The following is an 11,129-nucleotide window of genomic DNA, read 5'->3' on the forward strand; positions in this document are numbered from 1 at the left end:
CATCCCCCTTCCCCCTCCTCCTCCTCCTTCTTCTTCTCTGACACTATAATTTTTGTTTCTTTGTGTATGAATAAGAAAAGTGACAATATGTATGGTCAGTCTCTTTGGGTGATCTTGTGTATCTCTTATCTAAAAGCACCTCTGTGATAGCCTTTTGGCACACCACATTAAATCACAGTCCTTTGACTGTTACATGCTACAATGATGGTTTCTTACATAGGCCTCACTTTTATAAATCTTTCTAAAGAGTCATATCAGCTCAGATAATTTCCATCCATTGTCCACCTGATGGGTGTGCTGGAAGTGCCCATAATCTAAGGTTAACATATGAAGACTTTGAAAGAACTGGAGATGCCACCATTGACAGATAAATGCAGCATAATATTTATGTAAAAGAGAAAATCCCATTAGTCAATTAGCTTGAAAATGCAGTAATGACCCAAATTTAATTTGCTAGTAGCAAGCTTTGTTTTTGACAAGAGTAGGACACAGAGCAAGGGTTCAGGCAGCATACAATGCCAAGATTCAGAGAAAGATTTTATGTACATAGAAAAGCTGAGGCCTGGGGAGGGTGAGGGTCCTGTGGTTTAGATTTTCTTTTCTTTCTTTCTTTCTTTCTTTCTTTCTTTCTTTCTTTCTTTCTTTCTTTCTTTCTTTCTTTCTTTCTTTCTTTCTTGGATATTTTATTTATTTACATTTCAAATGTTATCCCCTTTCCCAGTTTCCCTCCCTCCCAGAAACCCCCTATCACATCCTCCCTCCCACTGCTTCTATGAGGATGTCCCTCCTCCTATCCACCCACTCCCATCTCCCCACCCTTGATTCTCCTACACTGGGGCACCTATTGAGCCTTCATAGGACCAAAGATCTCTCCTTTCATTGATGCATCCTCTGTTACATACGCAGCTGGAGTCATGTGTACTCCTTTGTTTATGGCTTAGTCCCTGGGAGTTCTGAGGGGGTCTGGTTGGGTGATATTATTGTTCTTCCCATGGGATTGCAAACCTCTTCAACTCCTTCAGTCCCTTCTCTAACTCTTCTGTTAGGGACCTCATGCTCAGTACAATGGTTGGCTGCTAACATTCACTTCTGTATATGTAAGGCTCTGGCAGGGCCTCTCAGGAAACAGCCATATCAGGCTTCTTTCAGCATGCACTTCTTGGCATCTAAAATAGTGTCTGGGTTTGGTGACTGTATATGGGATGGATCCCCAGGTGGGACAGTCTCTGAGTGGTGCTGGCTCAACTGGCGGTCAGCATGTAGAAGAACACAAATCGACCCATTCTTATCCCCTTGTATAAAGCTTAATTCCAAGTGGATCAGGGACCTCCATATAAAACCAGATACACTGAAACTTGTAGAGGTGAAAGTGGGGAAGAGCCTAAAACAAATGGGCACAGGGGGGAAATTCCTGAATAGAACACCAATGGCTTGTGCTGTAAAATCAAGAATCAAGAAATCTGACCTCATAAAATTACAAAGCTTCTGTAAGGCAAAGGGCACTATCAATAAGACAAAAAGACAACCAACAGATTGGGAAAAGATCTTTACCAATCCTAAATCCGATAGAGGGCTAATATCCAATATATACAAAGAACTTGGGAAGTTAGACTACAAAAAAAAAAAAAAACAAATAACCCTATCAAAAAGTGGGGAACAGAAAAAAAAAAAAAAAAAAAAAAGAATTTTCAACTGAAGTATATCGAATGGCTGAGAAACACCTAAAGAAATGTTCAACATTTTTAGTCATCAGGGAAATGCAAATCAGAACAACCCTGAGATTCCACCTCACACCAGTCAGAATGGCTAAGATCAAGAACTCAGGTGACAATAGATGCTGGCGAGGATGTGGAGAAAGAGGAATACTCCTCCATTGCTGGTGTGAATGCTAGCTAGTACAACCACTCTGGAAATGAATCTGGAAGTTCCAGAAAATTGGACATAGTTCTACCGGAGGATCCAGCAATACCTCTCCTGGGCATATACCCAGAAGATGCTCCAACATGTAAAAAGGACACATGCTCCACTATCTTCATAGCAACCTTATTTGTAATAGCCAGGAGCTGCAAAGAACCCAGATATCTTTCAACAGAGGAATGGATACAGAAAATGTGGTATATTTACACAATGGAGTACTACTCAGCTATTAAAAAAAGATGAATTCATAAAATTCTTAGGCAAATGGATAGAACTAGATTTTATTTCTAAACAAAACTGACTTGTTATGGGACATTGGGCAAGTCATTCCGTCTTTAAACTGTAAGTTCAGCCGTCTTTGATCTACACCTAGAGGTAATCCCTTTTCTCTTTATTAAGCTGATAGTTGGTCAAGCAAGAGAATCTAAATACACTCTTTACTGTCCAAGTCCTCAATTTCTGGGCTAGAGGAAGACGTGTGGGCACACTGTATACTATGCTGCTCTTTTTAGGCCCAAGTAGAGATTTAAAGTGGAAGCAAGGGAAAAAAGCAGAGTATGATTCCACATCTCGTTCATCACTCAGCATTTTGGAAGAAGAGAGCAGAACATCTAATGTGGCTTCTATTGTATGACCGTAAAATACTTAGAAAAACGTGTCTGACCAGATTGTATGTGATCAGAAAATATTTACAAAAAACTTATCTGACCAGATTGTGTGCAATGTTTGAGGCAAGAAGGCATTGCAGTGTGCAGAGTCTAATTAAGGTTAACTTTGAGTTTTAATTCATGACATACCTTAATCAGATGAAGAAGGGGGACAGTACAAGAACTGATGCATTGCCACTCATACTTGTGGGTTAACATTTTGTCATATTACATGAGCTTAATTTTTTTATTTTTAAGAAGCTCGGTGTGGTGGCACATTCCTTTACTTTCAACACTTGGGAGATGAAGCCAAGCAGATCTGTGAGTTGCAAGGCCAGCTTGCTCTATTTGTCTATAACTTAGTAGCAAGGCCAGGCAGGGCCACATAGTGACACATACACACAGTGACACGTATACTGTTCTACCCACTTCCTCCTTAAGCATTTATTCACATGAACCAGATGCTATGAATCAGATATAGAAAATGTTTATTTTCATATCCCCTTTTGTTCAGGGGTTTTCTAATTGGAAGAGCAACAACAAAAAGAGGCAGAGATGTAGCCTTACCTCCTGCTGTTTGTTCTTGTTGATGTTGCACCCTGGAGAATGAGGAACTTGGCACTTGCTCAGTTGATGTTTGTGGGTGGAGGTAGAAAAGTACTCCATTGCTCTGTTACCTGCAGGCTGGTGTTGCCCCCAAACTCCTTTTTTCTAGAAGAGATGTTATACTTGCACCCTTTTCTTCTTTCTCTGGGAAAAGCTAAATAATGTCATTAACAGACATCATTTATTTTTGGGTTTATGTATTTTATTATCTTATGTGTATGAGTGTTTTACTTGCATTTACATGAGTATGTACTACATCTGTGCCTAGTGTCCCAAGAAATCAGAAGAGGGCATTGGATCCCCTTGAGCTAGAGTTATAGAGATTGTGACTGCCACATGTATACAGGGAATCGAACCCTGGTCCTTGGCAAAAGCAACAACTGTTTTAACTGCTGAGTCAACTCTCCAACAAGGTAGATATTTGGATGACGTAGATTTCAAAATTGTGTCGTTATACTGTTTATTCTATTTTACTAGATTTCTAGATATCAAGGTATGTACATTTTATGTACCTACCTGTTGACAATGAACACCCGGCCTATGCTTTTGGAATATTACGGATCAAGGAGATACCATAGGAATTGGTGTGTGTAACCTGTGTTTCTCAGTTGACAGAGTGAGGTTAAATGAAATAGGCAAGGAATTGCTCAAGGATACCTAAAATGGGGGTTGTATGGAATTCTTGATAATGAGCTTTGTTTATAGACTAGAATATGTGCTGACCACTTGCAAGTTGTAACCCACAATTCAGGATATGAAAAGCTATATTAATAGTAAACAATTAGTCAAGGCTAATAGGAATTTTGAAAGTTCTGTGTAGGCAAATATACTCAGTTCACTGTCACATTGTCTAGTTACTCTCTGGTAGCTTGTCTTTCTGAGGAAATACTGATACTCAGCAGTCTATCTATGGTCACATGAACACAGAACATGCTGGAAAAGATGAAACACTTCCCAGAGAAGAAGTAACATGACAAATATGTTGCTCAGCTCTCTGAAGCTGGACAAAGTTTGAGAATTATTGCCTGGGGCTTAAGTACTTTTAACTGATCAAGGAAACAGGGTTAGGGACAAATATGGTAAAAACAAACTGAAGTAGTGTTCTCAGTCCTACAATCTGTTGAAAACAGCATTGTAATTCTTGAAACCCTTTTCACTGTTGAAAGGGCACCAAGCTATTCCTCCTCCACTTCTCTGGAGCACGAGATCTGTTTTCACCGAATTGCAGCATAAAATGGTTGGCCCATTTCAGAGGCATGGGGTATATGTCTTTTGTTCTTACAAGGTAATTAAAGTATACAATTTCTGTAAATGTTTCCTAATATTCCAAGATGTGGTTTTATGTTACATTTGTATACAGTTGGCGACTGTCCTCAGTAACTTCTTAAGAGCCCTTTTCTTGGGAGTGTCTTGAATCACATCAAAGTATTTACACCAGCTTCTGGTCAATGGAAATTGAGAATGATCTTATAAATGAATAATGTATTGTAGTCATGGACTTATGGTAAGGAATCACAGGATCTAGAACAGAATTTCCAGGAATAGTTACGGAATCACATCCTATGTTTTTTCCAGCATATTCATTATTGTTTATAGTTTTAACTACATGATAAATGGATTATCCAAAGGGCAGTGTATGATCTCCCTAGGGAGGCTGGCTTCTTCTCCGGTCAGCAAAAGGCCTGAGGTCTATCGGCTTCCAGGCTTTGCCAGGTTGTTAGATTGACCAGATTTCTCTTCCTTCTCTTTGCGAGGTCTTTTTCCTTTCAGCTCTTTGTTGAGATGGCCTTTGTAGCTTTCCAATATGGAAAAGGTTTTTTTCTTTTCCTCGTTATTGGGAAAATACTGTTTTGAGTAGTTTATTATTTTTTCTTTGCTTTGTAATAGTTAAACATACTTTTCAGTTTTGCACTATTTATGCTCTTCACCACCATTTCACTAGCCTGTGCACTGTGTCTGATCCTTAAAGTACACTCAGTAAGCACGTGATAATAGGCAGCAGAGCATCCAAAACAAAGCAAGACAAAAAACCAACCTCACCCCGAATAAACCCATTTCTCTGCACAACAGCTGGTTGTGCCAACTGTTCAACTCAAGTTCTAAAATAGTTTGTTGCTTTAGCTTTTTACTATCTCTAATTATTTACAGTTTCTTGTCCACTGTTGGAATAATTGGTAATATTGCACTAATGTGAAATTAATATGAAGTTCATGATCATACATAAATTTGACATTTTTTTTCCTTAATTCATTTGAATGAGAAATCATGATCAGCCTAATGAATTACAGGCTACGCTGGGTGGTTGGGGATGTAGAGGATTCAGATACTTGACACACGTTCTAAACATCACCAAGGGAAAGAAAGATGGCAGATTCTATTAGGGAGTGTAGGGAAAGGCAATTCTGCTTAGATTTTCCATGAGAGCACTGTATCGTTATCAGGGCTTTATTTTTAAAAAATGAAGCTGGGAGCTGAGGAAGAGAGCTACTGCTTCCATCTTTCTGTTTCTGTCATTTTTGCAATGTTAGTTGCTCTAGGTGCTGGAGCAGATAGCATGCAGAGCTTTGTAGGCACGTGACACATGTGTGTCGTAATAGCCACAAACAAGATGCTTGATGCGAAGGAATACACCGTTTGGTGGAGAGGGCAGTGTTTTAGACATGGTTTTTCTTCATTCCAAAAGGAGAACGCTACAGACGTCTCGGAGAAGTGTTTAACAAAGATGGAGAGTTGATGAACTGGTGGTGTAAGTTTGAAGTAAGAGGCAGTGGAGGGCATCCAAAAGCAGTGAATAGAAAGAGAATGTCACAATGGCCTGGAAAGACTGATGCATTTGAGAAATGGAACAAGTTCCATATAACTGGGGACCAGGAAAATGGTGGGGTCTGAGATGAAGGCATCACCAGGAATCCTTCAGTAAAGTACTGGTTTTATCCTAAAGATGGAAAAATAAACACGGAATTCTTCATCAGAACAGTAAGGCAAATAGAGTCTGAGTTGGTTCTGTTTGTGTTAGTTTGAAAGTGGGTTGGAGCTAGAGAGTTCTGATTAGGCGGCCTTGATGACTTTAGGTAAGAAATGATATTGACTGGTGGGGCCCAGGCAGAAGGAAGAATGGTGTGTGACACAGGATTGTGTGAGCGGAGGTGCGATTGAGATCCTCAGGGAGCCTGCTTGTGGAATTGTGATTCTTTTGGATGTTCTCTTGCTCATCCCTCATCCTTCATCTGTCTCTTATTCTTTTGCATCCCTCTTTCATCTCCCATTCTGTTGTATTTTTCCTTTATTGTTTTGTCTTATCCTTGTTTTCTGACATTGTATCTCAGTTGTGTCTTTGCTTTTCCTCTGCAAGAACATTGCAATTTAAACATATTCTGTGCAAACAAAATAGCATGTGTCTGTGCTCTGTGCTTCTGCAGTGTGTTGTTTATACACACCCTCACAGAGGATGCTGTCGCTCAGGAAAATGTGCCAAGCTGTATAGCTGAGAGTGATTTTATTTTTTGTTTTTTGTTTTCCCCCTTCCTATAACAAAAGCTAACTCAACTTACTGTACAAGTGAAGCTAGCATGTCCTTGAGCACAGGACGGCAGAAATGTAAATCATGTAACCACTGAAGGAACTGCAGTGAGTGAGAGGATGCCACACGTTGTTCAGTCTGATGTCTGGCACACGGGAAACCTGTGATGTCATTTTGATAGCTACTCTCTCTACTTTTGAATCCTTGCCTTTAATGACAGTAATGTGAAATTAACACTCGTAGGGATGTCCTCTGGATTTATTGTTACTTGAGATCATAAATATCCATAAGCTCTATGGTGGTAGATGACTTCTTTGTAAATTTGTTCCCTGTTAGATCCCTTGTCCCTAGAATAGTACATAACAAATATTTTATAATGACTTATTTCAGCCGTTTTTCAGGCAAAGTGACCTTGATAGATTTAGTGTATTTTAATGGAGAAATTAAGAGAGAAACCATTTATGTAAATGGTCTCAATCTGTGACTCCTCAAGTGTGGTTAATGGCTCTGTCCCTCTATATGTAGCCACTTGTTGATGCTTTTGTTTTAAGTAATATTTTATTCTGTCAAGTAATACTGTAATTTGATGACTCCAATAATCTAAATCAGAATCTGGAAAGTTAAAGCTACCGTATTAAAGAGAAGTTAAGATTTTAACCTTGGGGTTGAGAATGAGAAAACAGTGTTTTGTTTCCTTATTCACTTACATATTTATTTTTCCTATTATATATCGACTGGAATCTAATATATATATATATATATATATATATATATATATATATATATATATATATATATATGCTATGTATGCAAATATTTAAGTGTGCAAATGAGACTCTACATGTGTAATCTAACAATCCTTTGCATCACTTCCTTATAGAGGAATGTTGCCAGGACCCTCTGTAGGAGTCAAACATGATGATTAGCATTTGAGTCAATTCTTTGAACTTTACTTTCAGTCTTGAATTTTCACATTATTTTGGCAGGAATGTCATTTATAACAAGAAGTGTTACTAACCCTAAATCACAGAGGTTTCCTAGTCTCAGGCTACTTATTGAAGTTGCTCCTATTGCAGCCGCTCGCCAGTGAACTTAGGAATCATGTGCTTGGTTGAAGCTGGGGGTGATTTTTTTTAGGGGGGGGAATTGTTTTTCTTTTGGTTTACTTTATTTAAGCTATCAGACATACCTTTTCCTTCTTATGCAGTAAATTACTTGGTTAGCATTTTAGGTTGGCATTCTACCTGACTCCATCTCTTTTACCCGTGATGTCATCTGTACATCCATTGCCCTGTGCTCAAGTATGTCCAGTTTTTGCTTGCCCACTAAATTAAGTTTGCTTTTGTTATGGGAAGGACCTCTTAGATATATAATTTGGCAATGGCTTTTTGCATGCTACTTTCGGGAAGGTTACTTGGTGAGCATTTTTGATGCGTTTCTCCACACATCCTACAATATCGGTAACTGAATCTTTAATTCCCTTGTTATAACAGACAGAGTTTCTTGAATCTTCACTACAGTTCTACTCTCCTTATATTATGCTTTTACAGCAATTCCCTAGGCTCGGGAAGGTGAAAGATGAAGTTTATAATGGTACTGAATACCAAACTGTTGCTTGATTTATTCAGGAAGGTTATTATATTCTGGGATCAAGTGACAGCTTAAAAGCTAGTATAATTCATCATCATCAGCTAATTTTCACTGGGTGTCCACTGGGTGCTGAACATCATACAAGGCTCTTTGTCAGCATGCATGTGCCTGATAAGGTTGATGGAATTCTAGGAATACGTGATCCTGTCCTCCAGGAACATTCTGCTGTCACTGTGAGTCACTGAAGGCTCCGGATTGTCAAGTTCTGTGTACAAATGCATGTAACTAAAAACACTTCATTGCTGCCAAAATTACTGTCAGCAAATCTAGGTCCTATTGTCATTAGCATCTACACTGTTGCCAGGGAAATAGAGAGATACTGAATAGACAAGCATAGGTGTCTGCTCTAGTGACCTTAGCTCAGCAGCATACTTTTATGCTTTGGGTCTGGGGCAGATCCTTTCTGTCCTATACACATAATTTCGCTCCGTGTTTTACTTAATGAGATCCAATTGCCCCTCTCCTCCCAAACACCTATGCACTTCATCTTTCCTCGTGAGAAACAAGTCACGAAGGTTGTACATCTAGATCTAGTGCCTGGGTGATTGCTGGGTGATTCGTATCACTCTTCTGAAATTATTTGGAAGACCAACCTAGATCAAATTTGGTACAACTTGTTTTCATCAATATGTAGATTAAGACAGTGAGGGGGATGCAGAGCAGCCCCTGTATGGATGGATAAAGATCAGGGTGGGTCTATGCAATACTTGGTAGTGAGGATGGTATGAGCGGAGCCTGTGCACAGCATTTCCTTGTTGAGTTTCTTCCCTGCCTTAGGCCTGTGTTCTGCTGCATGCAGTGAGTTTGTTTACTGGAGGACTCTGCTAAGATTTCCTTGTTTGGTATCCATCACAGCCATTGCAGAGAGGAGACTTAGCAGTTCTTCTCCAGCTGATAACAAATATTTAGGTTCAGGGATTACCACAAGAGTGGAAAAGCCTCAAGAGATGTTTTACGCAGCAGTCCAATTTCTCCCCCTCCTCTTGTCCTCCCCTCACCCCCCTTTCCTTATGGAGAACCTCTTCTTTATAATACTTTGTCCCTTTTACTTTTGAGATCTGCTCTTCTTTGTTTTCTTTTAGTTAACACTTAACTGCTTCTTGTCACCAGCTTGCAGCCATAGTGGGGCTTGCTCCAGGTAATATGTGCTTCTGTATCTCGGGCTTTCTCCACTGGAAAGCCTCCATCTCTGCAGTAATCCTGTGCAGGACTTGGAGAGGTATCTGCCGTGGTCTGACACTTCAGGTTTCCAGGGCTGTTCTTCCCCCCTCCTTAGTATCTCCTATTTCCTTTTGCAGTGTTTTTAATTCCAACACTAAACGGAGACAGTAACAAATAATTAGCCTGCTGCAACTTAGCTAACACACAGGCTTATCTGAAATTCGGTGCATCGAGATCTCTGGCTGTTCCTTGCAATCTTATATCTCAGGATGGCTCAAAGGTACCTGGAAGCGGAACACCAGCCTTTTGTCCACTCACCAAAGGTTGCTTGATCTCTGGTTTCAGAGGCTTTTTTGAAATTTGTCTCTATAGAGGGGTACACTATTCTAGATTTATACAGTGGCCAATTTATTTGCATATGGCTAAAAATGGCTGTGTTGCTTTTAGGAGAATCAGCTCTTAGTAAAGCTTCCTGGGTTTTGTAGTTGTTGTTTGTAGCCCAATACCACTTTGCTGTTTTAACTATAGAATGCCCAGAGTCCAGGGCGTCAGTATTCACTGTATTCCTTATAACTCCTCCATCCAGGAGAAGTTTCACAGACAATGCCATAACTCTCCACCATTAATCAGTACAAGCTTTCCGTCTCAAGAACTAATGGAAACTTTTGCAACTTACCTTTCATTAACATTTATAACTGACTGCTTAGCTTTGGCAAGGATGCGTGATGTCCTTTCTCCCAGTCTTACCTCCAGTTAGCTAGCTTGTCTGTCAAAAAGTGACTTCTCATGCAGGTTTTGATTCTGGATCTAAATTCTTAGTTTAAAGCCTTTTGATTTGCTCTTTCACTCCTTAGCTACAAGTCTACAAGATACAAAGAAGGCTACATGGTGCAAAGGAAGAGCTTGGGTCTGGACCTTATATAACCAATAGGTTCTACATCTGTCTAAATCTCAGGCTTTCTACTGGATAAAGCTCAAGAGTCCCCTAGGCTTCCTGAAAGGAGATCCTGTATGCTTTCTGGTCATTGGATGTTTCAGTTAGTGTGAGAAGCTTCTAGGTGAATTCTGAGGGTTTAGTTGCTTGAATTTGGGGGCTTGTGGCTTATGACTAGCCACTCATTATCATTATTATTCACCCTAATTCTCTTGTAGCATGCATTGCATATGATGTGGCTCCAAAGCACTATTTAAAAATGATTATATTTAAGTGTATTTATTCTCTTATATAGACTACAGGATGCCTTTAAAATGATCATGGAAAAGCAAACAATAACTTAAGATACATTTCTTTAAATCCTTTGTGGAGAAACATCACCAAAATTGAAAAAAAAATGCTTCACTTATAGTCTGGTCATCAAAGTATTAAGTAGTAACTTTACTGGAGTCACTGCCTGGCAGTTGTTTTGTGATTTCTCAGCAAATTTTCTATTTGGTGAAGCCGAGTATAGATAATTTTTCACACTTCAAATTGCCTATCAGTTGCTTCTTTTTAAAACATAAAAGTAATGTGTTATATATCTTAAGAAAAATCACAGGTTAGCCAGGCAGTGGCGGCGCACGCCTTTAATCCCAGCACTTGGGAGACAGAGGCAGGCAGATTTCTGAGTTTGACGCCAGCCTTGTCTACA

The 11,129-nt window shown here is 39.5% G+C and overlaps 1 protein-coding gene and 1 long non-coding RNA gene across 3 annotated transcripts in view; both read left to right on the forward strand.

The window, feature by feature from the left end:
• Mdfic (MyoD family inhibitor domain containing) overlaps nt 1–11,129 on the forward strand; it is an 82,107-nt gene that overhangs the window by 34,537 nt on the left and 36,441 nt on the right. The gene's annotated exons all lie outside the window — the stretch shown is intronic.
• LOC110316593 overlaps nt 7,833–11,129 on the forward strand; it is a 5,326-nt gene continuing 2,029 nt past the window's right edge. Inside the window, exons 1-2 of the long non-coding RNA XR_002380276.1 lie at nt 7,833–9,781; nt 9,825–10,048. This is a non-coding gene — a long non-coding RNA (uncharacterized LOC110316593). The remainder of the gene's footprint in view (nt 9,782–9,824; nt 10,049–11,129) is intronic.

The sequence above is a fragment of the Mus pahari genome, chromosome 2, assembly GCF_900095145.1.
Source record: "Mus pahari chromosome 2, PAHARI_EIJ_v1.1, whole genome shotgun sequence".
Lineage (NCBI taxonomy): Eukaryota > Metazoa > Chordata > Mammalia > Rodentia > Muridae > Mus > Mus pahari.